The sequence below is a fragment of the Neopelma chrysocephalum genome, unplaced genomic scaffold (genome assembly GCF_003984885.1).
Source record: "Neopelma chrysocephalum unplaced genomic scaffold, ASM398488v2 Primary Assembly neopelma1_96921, whole genome shotgun sequence".
NCBI classification, from domain to species: domain Eukaryota; kingdom Metazoa; phylum Chordata; class Aves; order Passeriformes; family Pipridae; genus Neopelma; species Neopelma chrysocephalum.
This window is the reverse complement of record NW_020925564.1, coordinates 82,555-99,792: the sequence shown is the minus strand read 5'-3', so window position 1 is coordinate 99,792 and position 17,238 is coordinate 82,555. Positions and strand designations below refer to the sequence as shown.

Here is a 17,238-nt window from a genome sequence, read left to right as displayed (position 1 = left end):
TGTTTTAAATTCTCTACCTAGTTGTATATAGTAGTTAAAAATGAGTAATATTTAGAGGTTGAGGGTATAGGTCTTCTGGGTATGATGTGTAAATTTGAGAACTAAATGGTAATGTGGCTTCATTTTTCTTCATTTTTGGCAATCTCCATTCAGACACCAAATTTAGTATCTTCCCTTATTGCAGCTGTTTCCTTATGACTGTGATAGTCCCAGGCACATAGAAAAGGTAATAATTTTTGACGACCAGTGGCTATAATTGCAAAAAATTGGATAAACTTTTAGGTATAGAAAACCTTTTTCCAGGCCTGAAATGGAAGCAGCAGACTTCAAGCTAAGTACAAAAATACAACCTGACACTAATACTAGTGCCATCTAGGAATATATGCACTCCAAGTAGCTCAGTCTGTGAAACTTGCAAGTGTTACTGTCTGGATATCAAGTGGATTCCAACCTGGATTGTGCTGAGCATGTTCCAAAACCTTCTTTCCCTCAACACATCAAAATCTGGGCACTGTTCTCGTGTGACGGTGGGAGAAATACCAAGACAGCTTGTGTAATTTTAGTTTGTCTGACAGAAAGTGTTACGCTGTTTCTCCCCAAGGATGTAGCTTACAGAGAGCACTCAGATGGGGCTTGTGGTGGTTCTCTCTGGGCTGTGTAAAGCCACATATGTTCCTCCCTACACACTCACACACAGCAAACATGCAGAGGAAGGGTGCATTTCCCGATGGGTGTTTCTGCAGGACCCATAGCAGCAACTCTGGTCTTGTAGGCTCTCATTTTGTCCTTGTCCACACCTCCCTACCCACAACATCAAACACAGAGTGCTCACACCTGATTTTAGAGCCCAGCTTGCCTCAGCCCAACAGGTGCGTCCTGGTAGCTGTGCAGGGCTGGTTTTTGCTGCATCCTTGTATTAATGACCCCTACTCTTGAACCTGAGTCAGCACTTCCCACAAAGCACCATCACCTTTTCTCCTGTGTTTTTCTTCTGTGTTACTGTGGGGGAGAACACTGTTTGAGAATGAGAGTCTTTTTCCAATCTGTCATGGTTTAACCCCAGGCAGCCACTAAGCTCCATGCCGCTGCTCACTCACTCCTCTGCCAGTGGGGTTGTGGAGAGAATCAGAAGAGTAAAAGCTGGAAAACTCATTGAATGAGGTAAAAACAGATTAATAGGGAAGAAAAAAGCCACACACAAACAAAATGACACAAGGAATTCATTCACACTTTCTGTGGGGACGCAGGTGTTCAGCCACCTCCAGGAAAGCAGCTCTCCATCACACGTAATGGTTATTTGGAAAGACAAACGCCATCAGTCCAAACATCCCTTCCCCCTTTCTTCTTCTTCCCCCTTATATACTGATCATGATTTCATGTGGTATGGAATGTCCCTTTGGTCAGTTGGGGTCATCTGTCCTGACTGTGTCTCCTCCCAGTTTACCATGCACCCCCACCCTCCTCACCAGCATGTAAGCACTGCTCAGCAAGAACAAAACCACTCCTGTATTATGTCTCTGTAGAAGTTTCTCTGATTCCTATCTTGAGCAAGGCAGATATGTTCCTTGTTGAGGACTTCTTCAAGCTATCCCATACAGGTGTAGCTACTATAATTGTACCTCGGTCAGACAGAAAAGAAGTAAGACTCTTTGTTCCTTACCTATCTTCCACAAAGGGGTTTTCAGGGTCACAGTTTTAGACTTTACACCTCTAAATTAAGTGTAGATGGACTCTAAATTCTTTCAAAGTACAAATTCCAGACTCTTGAGACCCCAAGTTGCCCATTAATAACACAGGGATAATATTTCCCTCCTTTAAAGATGCATTTATTAATGGTAGAGATATATATGCTGGGGTTCATCTCACCTAATTTTGTCTGACTGAGCTGTTTTTTCTCATTTAAAGAGTGGAGAAAAAGAATCACCTTCACTAACGAAGCATCCTAACTTACAACAGTCACATATATGTGAACAGGGTACACTCCAGAGGTCCCTCTTTTTCATCTCAGAAGGAATTTAGATGACCAGTGCTAGTTTAGATGAGGCTTAATTTTAAGTGGTTTCAACTGGGTGAAGTAGTTGGTGTGTTAAATGTGGACAAGCTAAGTGAATGTTCTTCTGTGTGATAAAATTAAATACCCAATGAATTGCTGCTGCTGCAAACAGAACCTGTTCAGATGGAGGCAGTTTTTAGTGCTGGAATTTTGTCATGATTTCCCAGTTTCTGATTTTTAATGGTGAGGATTCAAATCCATCTTGAAAATCTGTAGGTCTAAATATCACCATACGGTTGCAGGGGCAAAATCATGAAAGCATATCTTTCCTTTGGCTTGGTTTCAAACAGCATGACATCATTTTTATCAAACTGCCTCTATTAGTTCTTTAATTCAGCAAACAGAGATTGCTAAGTAAGGTTCCTTTTCCAGCCAAAACGTCAATCAGAACTGTAAGCTCTGCAGAGTACTGTACAAATTAAAATTTAAACATCGCTATTGTAGTAATTATTTTGAGCATCTTTTTTTTTATGACACTCAGAAGAAAAGGGATGACTTGTCGTTGAGTTTCCAGACTCTAATTTTCTCCCTGTATAAGTGTGCTCTGCCGAGATCTCTTTCCCCTCTGGCTGTGCAGTGTTTCTCTGCTGCTCATACCCAGCTGGGAGCTCCCTGTCTTAGTTATTGAGCTGCCACAATAGAGGCAGGAAGAATCCAAACAGCCTTTGTATATGTGGTTTGAATGTTCAGGGGATCTGATGAATAGACAAACATATGATTTGACTGCTAGGGAGATGATTTGATGGCAAACAAAAGGTCACATACCAGCACAACTGTTAAATGGTGGCATGAGGGTGGGACTGCTGTTCTGCTCCCTATTCAATTTCCTCCTACACTGGGGGCCAGATTCTGCCTCCATTGCAGCTGCTCTTGCTGCATGGGATTAGGGAGTTTTTTGGGTGATGTGCTTGTGTGAAGGCACTAATGGAGTACACAGCAGACAGGGTGGAATTCAGCACGGATCATAATCCTCCTTACAGGCTGTTGATGTGTGGCATCATATGCAAACCCATGCCTGGCACCTGCATTCACTTGCCTCATCATCCTTGAATGTATCATTGACTGTCCAGAGTGTAGTGCCCTTTTGTGCCTCTGCTCTTGCTTGGCTGGTGAAAATCAATCAGTGCCGTGAAATCTGGCTCTTGTGTGCAAATAATTGGACCATCTTTTTTCTGGAGTTCTTCAAAGGATGCTGACTTGTGGAAGAGGGAAACAATTAGTGTTTCATGTGGATCTGTACCTCTTCACAGATGGGTATGCAAGTAAAATGAGGCAAAAGGTGGAACATATCTTCTGCTTTTTTGGATAGCTGAGTACCTGGAGCGAGAAATTCCTGTGCTTCAAGTGCACTTCAGCAAATAAAGACAGCATTGTATTGCCAGTCTCGTCTCAGGCAAAGTAACTTGCAATTCAGAAGCTTTTCTTCTCAAGGTTTTGTGCTGATTATTCCTTTGGCTTTCACTTACCTGCACAAAGTTTGGTTTTTGTTATTACTACTAAGGGAAGATTACAGTTCACCTAGAAGATTCAGCAAATTCATAAACTCTGCACTTGATAACTGAGCTCCAATAAGCCTTCCTGGAATAATGCTCGTAAGTCAACTGTGGATGTTGAAGAACTATATAATAATGAGATCTGAACTTCAGTAACACCAACAGCTATGGCACTATTGTAAAGGGTAGAAATCTTTAATTTAAGTTTTAAAATCGTGTTTCTTCAATAGCAGTAGTACTGCATGTTGTAGTTAAGCACCACCAGTCTTAAAACTGTCTGTCTCACTTGGAAGATTCTAGCTGTCATTGACTCACAATAATAGACAGACTCCCACAAGTCAAGGTTTGAAAGGTCTTTGGAAACAGAAAGATAGAGGGATACATTCAAAGGGTTTTTCAAAAGAGCTGAAGATTAGTTTCTATGTCCTGTTGAAATGTATTTGAAAAAAATACTAGTCTCTATAGCAAAGAAATGATTTTTTTTCTTTTTTCTTCATTGTAATCAATGAGCGGAGATTTTAATACTTGTACCTAGTAGTTTGCAAGTGACTTTCAGGAAACCAGAGTGCTTGAAGTGGAAAACAGGTATGTCGTAATTCATGATGGGAAAAAGTATCTTTCCTTTTGGATTAATAAATTCTGTAAGATTAAAGTGACTGTATGTTCATAAAGATGCACAACTGCTTCAGAACAAATGCATCACAATTTTTCTAGACAGTGATTATAATTTGTGAATTAGAGCTAATTAAGGTATGTCAGTAACATAATGTAAAAAATGGCTGATTACCAGTTGCAGGAAAGATTTTGGAGCTTCCCGCGAAGTTTAATTTTGGTGAGTATATTTAGATTTAAAAACGTGCCCTCTGATAAGAGGTATTTTATTCTTTGTTTATAGGTCAGTAATGTTGTTAAGAACAGAAGATTACAGGCTAGGTGTTTTTCATAGGTGAGAAATAATTTTCCATGCAATTACTTTGATACTTTCTTTTTAAAATATTGAACATTTTAACTGTATGCAAGGGTGAGTGGTTTACAGTCATGAGCACAGCACAAAAACTGAACTTCTGCAGAAAGCCCTCCTCTGCTATATGTGGGATCTGTGTGATTGCTGATGATGCTACCAGGGCAGAAGGGGAGGGCAGTGTCCTCACAACACCAGCTGGAGCACCATGTGCCTCTGAGCTCCGAGGGTGGAGTACAGGCTCTGCATCTGCTGTCATGGCTGTTTCTGGCTGGGTGAACCAGCAGCAGTGCCAAGGGGTGCCTGGCTGCCCATGGTGTGCAGGTTTGCGTGGTGAGGGGCAGCAGTGCAGCAAGGTGGCTGTTGTGGGCAAGAGGGACATTCCTGTGGTCCGTGATAGGCATTAGCAAGAACATTGTTAAGTCTTTGACTGAGTGTGTGTTTGCATCAAGCACTGCTCCAACTAAAAATCCAGCAATACCTAGTTCCTATGTGGCACTTCTTACTAGGAGAATTTTAATGGGAGAGGGTGTATTAATACCTCTACCTTTGTAGAAATTACTGTTGAGCAATGAGGAGAGTTCCACCAAAGCTACGTGCTGAATTTGTCTTCCCCACTGCACTCTGGATCACAGCTGTGTGTTGGAGGGATGGAGAGTCCCGGGAACTTTGTCTTCACATGCTCCAAAGCTTCAGTGACATTCTAGCAGTAGGACAGTTCTGTATCCAACAGAGAGGTTAAGGTTGTGGATAAGCTTTTTAAACAAAGTTAAATGTGAAGATCTTGGTCTCTTGTCAACTCAGTCCTCTTTTAGGTAACTGAAAGGAGCTTTTTGCCAGTACAGCTGCTCCTAAAAATAGTAAGCAGGATTTTATTTTTCAAAATACCTCAGTTACTCAAAATTTGTCAAATTACTGAAATTATGTATATGTCTATAACTAGAGAAAAGGCAAAGAGGAAAAAAGTAAAACCCATAAAAGAAAAAAATAATGGTGCAGCTTTGACAGTCTCCTTGAAAACCAGCAGTAGCAGCAGTGTTGAACAGCTGCCATTGTGTTTGGCAATGCAGTGGGTCTGTTGAACAGAGATGCTGTCTGTTAGTGCCATTTTATTAAAGAATTACTTAATGATTTAAAACAAAGGATCTCCTTCACACAAGCCATTCACATCCTCTCACATCTGGGTCAGAAATGGACCCTCTTGAGCAAGTTCTTGGAAGTGCTTTGAAAATATTCAGGGTGGCATAGACCTAGAGAGTGGAGAGGAAGGGGGTGTTTAGTCAGTTTGTGTGGTGGTTTGAAAAACCTTTTCTCTGGGGCAGTAATGGTTTGCCCCACTGATAATACTAGACCAATCAAAGGTTCATATGCGCCCTACGGAAATTACATACCCACAGCAACGGAAGAGAAGGTGGTGAAGTAGTTTTTTAGTAGGTTGGTAGCCATGATCTGAACCACGAGGAGGGAGGGGGCCAGTGAGCCCCCTCTGGGGGCCAAGAGCCCCCAGCCCCAGCTGAAGCTACGGGAGACCCGGTGTAGTGTCAAAGCTGGACCGGGTCCCGTAATCAAGAGGTGGGAGAATTTCCTTACTGTCAGCAGCAGCAGAAAACATTGAAAACGGCAGCAGAGCTGTCCTGAACAGAGACAGCGATGGCTGAAAGCCAAAAAGATAGCCAGTAGCAACAAGATAACATGAAGCCGGCTGAAAGACGCAGAGATGTTCCTGCAGGAGGGAGAGCTGGCAACGAAACAGAAGAAAACTCAACAGAGCTGGTTTGGGGTAAGACTATATTAATTTCCCAAAACTCAGAGACCTGTTGAAGAGGAGGGGTGGACTTCCAAACCTTTAGAGAGTCCCAAAATGCGGCGGCAGCTAGAGTGAGACAGAGGGGCCGAGAAACCCGGAGTCGTCCTGAGAGCTGAGCCAGGATGGAACACGGGAGAGGTGGCCGTGCCCTCTGCTGCTGCTGCTGCTGCTTCTATCATGCTGGGAAGCTGAGACAGAGCAAAAGAGCTTTGGTAAGACTGAACTGAAATGTTCTATCAATGTTCTATCCCAACAGGAGTGAAGATCTACAAGGAAATCCCCCGAAGGCTCAGGCTCGGGGTTGGAATTTCCACAATGTAAGAACCAAAATCCTGACCACCATACTTAAATCTGCTGCCTTAGGAAAATGAAGGACACTAACCAGTGCCACAAAAAACTGAAACGAAGGAACTGTGGCCTGTGCAGTGACAGAAAGACTTTTCTCTTTCCTTCTTGGACTTTTATTGAAGGAAAAGAGGAATTTAATTCAATGTAAATATATATATATAGGTGTGAGTAAATAAACCTTTGTAAATATTTTTCCCTTCCCCCAATAACGAATGGTTGTGTTTCGTCTGAAAACTCTCCACATGAAGTGAAAAAGATATCAAGTCCATACCATCACTAAACCCTCTCACAGGGGCAGACTGTGGGAGGGGGGCTTGAACTTAAAAATTGGATCCTTGGGAGTTTCAAACCACCACATTTTTATCTGTGGTATTTCCGACTGAATAATAAGGGCAATTTCAATCCAAAAGAAAAGGGTGACACATAAATTTTTTAGAGCATTCAAAGGAAGCACAGAAGAATCTGTGCTGGCATCATCATAGCACTGGAAATGTCAGCTATACTATTATCGTCAGCTTTACCAATATCACCAGCTATGGAATTACTGCAGATAACAGTATTTTGACTTCGAAGCTGTGGAAGTGTCACACTGAAGCCAAAACACTGTCAGTCTAGGTGGACTGCAGTCATTGCCATGATGTTAAAGAGAAAACATGGCTTTTTGGGGGGCACATTCAAGACTGAAAACATTCCATATTTGGGTGATTTGAAAGGTCCTTAAAATACATTTACTAATTTGTAAATTTTGCATTGAATCATAGAATCATAGAATCAACTGGGTTGGTAAAGACCTTTGAGATCATCAAGTCCAACCCTTGATCCAACTCCACCGTGGTTACTAGACCATGGCACTAAATGCCACATCCAGTCTCATCTTAAAAACCTCCAGGGACGGTGAATCCACCACCTCCCTGGGCAGCCCATTCCAATGTCTGATTACTCTCTCTGTAAAAGATTTCTTCCTCATATCCAACCTAAACCTTCCCTGGCAGAGCTTACGATCATGCCCTCTTGTCTTACTGATAGCTGCCTGGGAGAAGAGACCAACCCCCACCTGGCTACAACCTCCTTTCAGGGAGTTGAAGAGAGTGATGAGATCTCCCCCGAGCCTTCTTTTCTCCAGGATAAACAACCCCAGCTCCGTCAGCCTCTCCTCGTAGGACTTGTGCTCATGCTTAACTTGAAGTTAACTTTTGAACAGGGAGGATGAAAACAATTGAAATCAGAGGATGATGATAGTATCCAATTACATGTTAGGAAAATACTATGAAATGTTATATTTATATAGCGTTAGTACAAAACAGCTAAACTAATAATTGCTTTTAAAGACAAAGGCATATCTAGTGTAAATTAGATGTATCCTGAGTCTGGGCAAAGTACAGATCATCTGTCTGTTCTTTCAGTTAATCAATAGTACCACCTGTGCTTTTTCATTGACTTCTTAATGCTAAATGGCAAACACTAACAGCCAGATCTGCAGTAGTCTAAATTGGCCTAATGGGTCATTAGAGCTGTACTGAAAAATGCCAACTGGGAATCTGGTGTGGACTGTAGGCTGAAAACTTAGGAAATGGAATAGCATAAACACTACTTTATAACTGCTTTAATTAATTTCTTGTAGTCCTCTGTATTGTCTAGTGGCTTATTTGACTTCTGTGTTGAATCAAGCAAGGATAATGTTAGCAGCAAATAATGCAAGAAAAACTGGATTGAAATCAGATTAGTAGGTGTTACAAGGTGTTTGATGGAACTGGAGGTTGATTGATCATGTGGGCCTTTAAATTGCCTCTTCAGTGAGGGTAGAAGAGATGTGTAGAAGACAGGTTGTGAGAGTTTGAGTTCTCTCTGTTCTGTCTGTCTTTACTTGCCTTCATTCTTTTTGCAAAATGAAATTAATAGTGCCTTTTTGTTCCTGGGCCAGAGAGGATGTGCACCAGGTGATGCGGAAGATACATACATTTTGCAATCCTACCTAAGACTCTTCCAACAGTGGCACTTGTAATGCTTACCTGTATTACAGTGTGGTGGTTTGTTTTGTTTGTTTGTTATTTGATCTACAAGCTAAAATAGCATCCAGGTGTGTCCCATTTCCTGCCTGTTAGATTGAGATTGATACCTCTGCTGTTTTGCAGTGTTTTATTTTCTGTTCTTTTGTGATATATCTTGGGGTTTATGCCAAAAATGAAATGAGACATATTTGTAGCTAGGAAGATTATTCAGAGTTACAATTAGAAGTGTGAAGCTTTGGAAGTGGTATTATTAAACCTCATATTTTAGGCCTTAACCTTATTCAGAAGTCACATTGTGAACCTGAGAGACAGAGGGGGTAGCAGATTATCTGATACCTCTGTCTGGAGGGCTCTTAAAACTCTGCTGAGTGTAGCCTCTCACAGAAGGGGGACACTGTCTCATTGCAGTGTAGCTGGTCTGACAGTGCTTACCTGAACCATGCTGAGCTTGGATAGGATTTATTTTTAAATCTCCTGTTTGGTTGCAGAGAGATGATCTGCCTATCAACACCTCACAGTCAAGCAGTAAAAACACAGCTCACTTCTGTGTATATTTCCATTTAGCAGTGACCAAATAAATAATTTTATTTAAATGTGTTCTTTGGGTTCTCCTTTTCCAACAGGGTGCATTTCTCCACTGTTTGCCCCTATAAAGCTTCTTGGCTCATTGTCTTCCAGTCTTGGTACCACCTTACAGCAATAGTTTATTTTTCTGGCATTGATCCGGGATTTTACAGGTGTTGTAGTCACTTTTCTTCATTCAGTGTGCAGCAAGTCACATTTTTATCTTCTGTATATGCTCCTAGAAAGGATAGTTTACAGTGGCTATATGTGACTGGAGATCTTCCATGAGAACCTGAGTAGCAAAGCATGGTGCAAGAAGGGGCTGAAACACATGCATAGTTGGTGAATTCCTCAAGTTCAGGCTTCAACTGCTTAGACATGTTTTTCTGGACTTTGGCAGGAAAAAAATGCTTTGGCACAGGTGACATAGTGTTTTCGATTTGCATCTCAGGGTCTGGGGGAAATTGCTTCACTATTTTCCTCTAGTGCACATGAAGTCAGACTTTAAAATGTCTTTGCTTATAGTGGACGAAACTTTCCTTGCATGAGAGAGACTGCTTTTAGAGCACCTGGTCTTAGGAGACGTCTTGCATTCAGCAGAGTGGCTAAGGGAGTTACTTTGTTTATAGTTCTTTGTCAAATCTGCCAGGCAATTCACAAAAGTAGAACAATGTCTAATGAGAAGGTTTGAGGCAGCCAACAGATAAGATGCATAGCAGAGGGAATGGTCAAAATATAAAACACTTGACATGCTTCGCCCTTCCTCCCCTTCCTTTGCAGTATTTTACATCCTTTTGTTACCTCTCAGGCTTGGTGTGGTCAGTCAGCCAAGTCTATATGGACAGCTTAATAACAGTTATATTTTAAGAGAGTTTCTATGTAAAAGCCTTTGCAAACTGACTTATAAAAGGATGTAATATTTCTCCCATCTGCTTTTCCAGCTTTTTACCCCAAGAATCAGGTAAACTGCTCAAATTTGCCACAGCTTTTCAAACTCAGAAAATGAAAAGGAAATTAGCCTGGATTTCTTGTATGGTAATAGAAGACTCTATCAGTATTGTCCCTGGGACATCCCATTCTAGAGTGCTGGTAAACCAACTGCCAGTGCACTGATTACAGTGCAGGCAGAGTCCTTATTCTCTGCATTGCAGATGTTCTTGCAGTGGAGTTTGGTACTTGAACAATTGAAAAATCTTGCCTTTTAAATTTCTTGTGGTGATCCATCTCAAATGGCAGTGGCTTTCTTATAGAGATCTTAAAAGTAATAAGAAGCCTAATTTAAGGGATCATTCTTCCACAGACTTTGCAATGCAGTTTCATTTTATCCAGGTAGACCTCTTGGTTTTCCTTTTATTGTACTTTAAATTATATGTAAAAACGCAGAAACTACATATGCTGTGCAAGTAATTTCTGTCAGCTACAAGATCACTGGAACCGCTCAGTAGTGATGCTCAGATTTAGTAGAAAATACTGTGCTGTTTTTTGGGTTGGGGGTTGGGTTTTTGTTTGGTTGGTTTTTTTTTTAATTATTACTGTTTTTTTAAATAGAAGGGAGAACACAATGAAATAAGAATTATACTGAGGCTAATAGATGTGTCAATGCAGTCATGAGTTAGGAAAGGGATGTACTGTATACGCCAGAGAAAAAAAAGTGTAGATCAAAGAAGAGGGGATAGGCAAGAGATGAGGGAAAGGAAAAATCAGGTTTCAAAAAACTTCTGTGTTTCCAAAAAAATACAATAAGTGACAAGAGAGATATCAGTGTAATCAGAAGCAATTATTTTAGGGGAAATTTCTCTAGTTACCATTAAAGGATGTTTTCTGTGACAGTAAATAAAGTAAAAGCTCAAGAAGCACAGGTTTTCTGATTTGATGCTATTTTAGAGTGTGAACATTGAATTACTTGTGCTGTATGTGTGCATGGAGAGGAAGAGATATGAACACTCTTTTTTAGAAGCCTTCTCGAGTGCTGTCCTGTCAATGGGTCCTGTCACTAGGGTTATGAATTATGGTGAGAAGGTGCTCACTGTGGGGAGATGCCATTTCTCATGCTCAGCAGAGCTGCCTGGGATCATCACAGCCTCTCAGTAGTCCCAAAGCTATTGGCACACAATTCTAGTGCTACTGATTGCCCCAGGAGATATGACTTGGATGCTGATGACATACTCAGCCAGACTGAGCTGGTGCTGGAACAACATACGCCCCAAACTATTCCTGGCACATTAATTTTATGCTTAGATTCAGATATACCTCTTGCTATTTTTTCCTCGCTCTTTCCTTGCTTCACATTCTTGTCTGCTAGTCCCTAAATTAAGAAGAAAAGTAGCTATTATGGTACTTCTGAGACTAGTATTTAACTAAAATGTGAGATCTGATAGAGAGCTCTCATGCATCTGAACATGCAGCAATGAGCTTCCAGAGCAAAAAGAAAAGATAGAATAGTACATTTTTTTGCAGTGTTCACAAAAAACCAAAAACTTGAAAGAATTGTCATTTGTGGAGTTTGGGTAATTGACCATAGCTACAGCTCTGCCCCCATGAATTTTCCAAGTGATTAACTTTGGCTTCAAATTACAGTTGTCCATTCAAAACAAGGTTTTATGTGATGCTTATTAATGTGATATGGAATATTCTATTCAATCCTTAAAAATGCAGCCAAATGCATAAACAAGAAGGCCATGGTAGTCTGTGTGCTACAACACTTGATCTGAATCATGCAGGCTGTAGTGATGTGTCCATTCTGCTGTTGAAGTTATAAATTCTGATGATCTTAAGCGGTATGTTTTAGGCGCTTGGTCGATCCTGATGTAAAGATTTTGTTTTAAATGGGTGGTTACTCTTACTGTGTCAAAAATTAAGAGCTGATTTACTAAGTTTTGTAAGTTTGAGTTGAAGTCCTTCCATGAATTCTGAGTTTTAGTCTGACAGGTGAAGGGAACCTTCTTCTCTTATAGAACTGCTATATGTTTGCTTGCAAACCATTGTGAAATCATGTTTAGAGTTTCACTTGACTGAACAAATAAAAATAACTTTTCTAGTGGCTTACTGTGGCCAGGTTTTTAAAAGTTTTAAGGCTTTTGCACCTTTTAAAATTTCCAGTGCAGTGCGCAAATGTTCAATATGGAGGCTTTTTGCATGTGGTATATGCACAAGCAGTATCGCTGCCTTCCTCTTTCACCTTTTCTTCTGTGTGCAAATGAGAGGTTTAGATCACATTTGGAAAAAAAATAGTGGAGAAGGCACTCCAACTGATTCAGTCCTCAGCATGATCATTTCATCTTTTACATCTATAATACAGAAATGTTCCCCATGCTGTTTGCCTTTGCACGTCTGCAGGAGTTCTGATGTCTTGGCTTGGGCTTGGTGAGCAGCAGGATGTGGCTCTGGTGGTGGTGGGGATGGGATGAGGTGATGAGCAGTGCTGCTGCCCCGAGCCTGCCCCACTGCAGTGTTGGGCAAGGACTCTGCTGAGCTGAGCAGTCATGAGAATGAGCCTGCTCTGCCCTGCACTGTGTCCTCACCTTGCCGCACTTTTCCAGCGGTGTCAGTCTTACATTTATCTGTGTAAAGTCTGTCTTCTTTAGAACCTACATTTGGTTAACTAGTAATTCACTTAATGGTGAACTTTTAGAATACAGTAATCTGTGGCTCTTGGAAAGCCCCTGCCATCCACATGCTGCTGCACCATGCTGCCTTCTGAGTGCTGCCTGCGTGAAATCTGCAAGGAAATCTGTCTGGAGGTGGTTTAACTGGGAAGAGGTGGGAGGCTATCTACACTTAGCAGCCTCTCAAAAAAAATTACTTCACCTCATGCTACACAAACAATTACAGGACAGTAAGGAAGTTATCAAGTAAGAAGGGAAACATGCTCTCAGGATGGCAGCATGTGCTAAACTTCTGTTTTAAAGACCAGTTTCTTTAGAAAAATTGACTTTGAGATGGCCATAGTTGTGAATGTGCTTGCACTGTTTGGAGAGCTAGAAATATAATTATAGCTTGGTTTTTCTTATTTCTTTACTTTTCAAAAGAGTATTGAGAATTTGAAATGTGGAATTAACTGGTGTAATCTTTTGAAAGGAACAGGAGCTGGTCTTTGTGTTTGCGGGAGGGAACTGTAAGAGACTGCATGTGGGTACTTTTCTATACAACAAACGTATTAGTAGGAATTGAATAATGAGTAACCTGATCAGATTTATAGCCAAGCTTGCCTGTCGTACTGTGATAATTACCAGCTACCTTGGGCCTTAATACCAAGTAGATGCTTCCCCACCTTCCAAGCCATTTGATTCTTTAGAAGTGAGTTCTTTATGGAAAAGAAGCAGTGCTTAGGGGAGGCACTGATCTTGGCTCAATACAGTGATCGGAAACACTTCCCGGTGCAGGCACTGCCATATTCCACAAGCTGTTTTTTTGAAGAGCAACTTAAATGGTAGCAGCTTTGGCCTGAGTCGAGGGTGGTTTGTCATGGTCATGAAAGTTACTGGCAGCATCAATGGATGTGGGCTTCCCTTGGATGCAATTATAGCCATGTTCAAAAGTACAAAACAAAATGGTGATAAGGAGATGTAAGAAGAGCAAGAGTAAATAATTGCTTAAAATCCTTTCTTGTTGCATGAAAATTTTATGTGTTTATAGGGAGGACAAAAACATGGAGTCATTCTAGTCTGAAAGTTGGTCACTAGATATGGAATGCCATCTCCAGACTGATGGACTACCAGTTCTTCTTTCTTCCTAGCTAAGAAGCTGATTCAGAGAGGTGTTTTTGATCAGTCTTCAATGATTTGTTATAATCTGTGCATACATTTTTTTCTTTCACTCAGGAGGAGGGAGGGTTGGACTGGATGATCTCGAGGTCTCTTCTGAACTCAGCTATTCTGTGAATATCTGAAGGATAAAATCTCTGTTCTGTATTACATTAGTCAAAGAGCAGTTGCTTTGTGTTGGGTTTTGTACTTTACCACGCACAGCTCTAGGCTGTGTCCATCGATCCAGTAACTAGTAAGTCTGTTGTAGTTGTGCTGAGAAATTTGTTGTGGATTAAGGGGTTTCAGCCGAGATGTTTTGCCAGGGAAATGCAGAGTTCCATCCATGGCAGAAGTAGCATTAGAAACCCTGGCAGAGGTTGATAAAATGTAACTTTCAAGTGGTTGTTGATACAAAGGAGTTCTGTTCGTCCTTGCAAGCAAACCATGGTAAAACGTTTGCATGGTAGTTACTGTGCACCTGTCTGGTTTCTGAGATTGTACCTTTGACATGCAACTTTGCCTGCAATAACAGTCCCAACAAGGCAGCACAGTGCAGAATCCTGGTGCTGTGTTCCCAGGCACAGGACCAAGGTCTGAGTTACGGTTATGTGCAGTTGGGATGGCTAGTCCAGAACTCACCTGGTGGTGGAGAGAAAATGCAACTTCATCTCCTGCAGGAGGAGAGTGGGGATGGAAGCAGAGGCTGTCAGTTCTGGGAAGTAATGGTACAGAAAGGAAGTAAACGTTTCCTTCCCTTTTCTTTTCCTACATTGTATCCAAGGTCTTCAAGGCAGAATGAGATACAAGTAGAAGAAGAGTAGAATTTTTTTTTTTGAGTGTATCAGTAGGTATATAATGTATACACGTATATATGTGTTGGTTTTGTAAGGTCATGCAAGTATTCCTGTTCTTAGGACTTGTTCATTATCTGTATTTTTGCGTTACCTGAGGTAGTGTCTACCTCTCTTCCCATGCCTTTAGACCATAGGCTGCTGAATGTGTGTAGGTGGCTAAGCCCTGTGACTTTCACTTGGGCTTAGGGGCTCACAACCAGCCACGAACACTTCAAGAGCAACTGGAAAGTGAGGCAGTTTCCTGTGGTGACACTGGCCAATTTAAAATGTCTTTTTTTTTTCTTCTTTTTTTTCCTAGTTGTTTTGGCTTTGCTGTCCTGGATAATGTTTTTATCAAACAAAGCTTGTATCACCCAAGCAGTTTGTGTGCTAAAGGGAACTGGATTGTGAAGTCTGAATTACATTGCTCTTGGCAGCACCCCTTGACTTCTCACGATTTTCTGTTGCTTTGATGAAGGGAACAGTGCTCAGCCATCTTAAAAAGAAGGTTAAATGCAATATTGAGGTGCACTGATTCTATTGTTCATGAGTAGGTTTTGCTATTCCTTGAAATGGCAGTATGACTAGCTGAAGATTCACAGGGCTTTTCCCTTGTTTGATTGATTTTTAAGACCAAAAAAGAGAGTGACAACAGACCAAATGAGATTGCAAGAACATCTGCATTGTTCTCCTGTGTACAGGAGGTCATGGACTTTGTCCTGGCTATCCAAGACACATGTTGTGATCTGCTATCAGTCACTATAGAGCCTTCAGTGATAAGGATGAGAACTTAGGTGGCATTGCATGTGACATTTCAGCAATAGTCACCAACGGATGACATCTCCTAAATACAGAATGACAACAGCAGGTAAAGCTTTTAGTGACATCCAAAGCAGCAGTAAAAGACTCCACTTCCAACAGCTGTTGGATAACTCCCAGCACAGAGACAAGAGGAGCTTGAGATCTGTGGGAAAAGGGCAAGAGATAAAAACAGGCTGAAAACTGTGAAACTTTGCTTCTATCTCTTTGTGGTTTTTCTGATACTTGTGGATCTTCAGGGTGTGATTGCTGCTGTTGGGAGCATATTGGTCAGCGCCATTCAATTTTAGGTGCTATTTACCAGGCTGTTTTTACAAGGGATGTACAGGGAAGCAAGGGCAGGCCACAGCAAAGTTCAGCTACACGTGCTGGCTTTGTGAATGATATATTTAAGCTTAGCCACCAAAAATAATAGTTGTGCCATGCCTCTGTGTAAACCTCCAAGGGACTGAAGAAATGATTCTGAACTACAATGCATTCTCCCTAAGGGACTTCTTTCAGCACTGAGTCCAATTATTTTTTAAATGTGGGGTTTAGCCCTCCAGGGAAGCCGTAAATGTGTCCATAACTGAGCTGTAGTGGGTTAAATATTCCCGATTGTCCTATTACAGGAATTCAGCAAAGAAAATAGGAGACAGTTCTCCCTAATAAAAGTACTAGCAGCTGTTCCCTAGCAATGTAAGTGATACTGCTTCATTTACTCTTGAATATCTAAATTGTGTTTGGCCACATCTAAGTTTATTTAAATTTAATTTCTCAATGGTTGAAACTGACCACTTCTGTTTTTTTAATCACTGCTGGTGACGACATTTTAAGTGTCTCTTGATGATTACTTATAGAATAATAGAATGGTTTGGATTGGAAGGGATCTTGAAGATTGTCTAGTTCCAACCCCCCTACCATAGGCAGGGACACCTTCAACTAGATCAGGTTACAAAGCCCCATCCAACCTTTCCTTGAACACTCTAGGGATGGAGCATCCACAACTTCCTTAGGCAACCTGTTCCAGTGCCTCACCACCCTTATAGTAAATAATTTCTTCCTGATATCTAATCTAAATCTCTCCTCTTTGAGTTTAAAACTGTTCTTCCTTGTCCTGTGACTGTCCACATGAGAAGTTGCTCTCCCTCTTATTTATATGTCCCCTTTAGGTACTGGAAGGCTGCTGTTGACCAGCCTTCCCTTCTCAAAGCTTAGCAACCCCAGCTTTCTCAGCCTGTCCTCAGAGGAAAGGTTCTTGAGCCTTCTGATCATCTTCATGGCCCTTCTTTGCACTGGCTCCAACAAGTCGATTTCCTTCCTGTGCTGGGGGTGCCAGAGCTGGATGCAGAGCTCTGGATGGGGTCTTAGCAGAGCAGAGGGGCAGAATCACCTCCCTCAACTTGCTGGCCATGCTACTTTGGATGCAGCCCAGGACGTACTTGGCTTTCTGGGCTATGAACACACATTGCCAGTTCGTGTCCAGCCTCTCATCCACCAGCACCCCCAAGTCCTTCTCTCCAGGGCTGCTCTTGATCTGCTCATGCCCCAGCCTGTGTTGATACCAGGTGTTGCCCTGACCCAGGTGCAGCACCTTGCACTTGACTTTGTTAAACCTCATGAGGTT

General features: G+C 41.5%; 1 protein-coding gene and 1 long non-coding RNA gene across 2 annotated transcripts in view; both read left to right on the top strand.

Annotated features, from left to right (window-relative positions):
• PLCXD3 (phosphatidylinositol specific phospholipase C X domain containing 3) overlaps positions 1-17,238 on the top strand; it is a 75,835-nt gene that overhangs the window by 28,432 nt on the left and 30,165 nt on the right. The gene's annotated exons all lie outside the window — the stretch shown is intronic.
• Positions 1,445-13,996, top strand: LOC113960841. The gene is made up of 4 exons (XR_003532123.1): positions 1,445-1,472; positions 3,555-3,645; positions 4,442-4,492; positions 13,871-13,996. It is a non-coding gene; the product is annotated as an uncharacterized LOC113960841 (long non-coding RNA).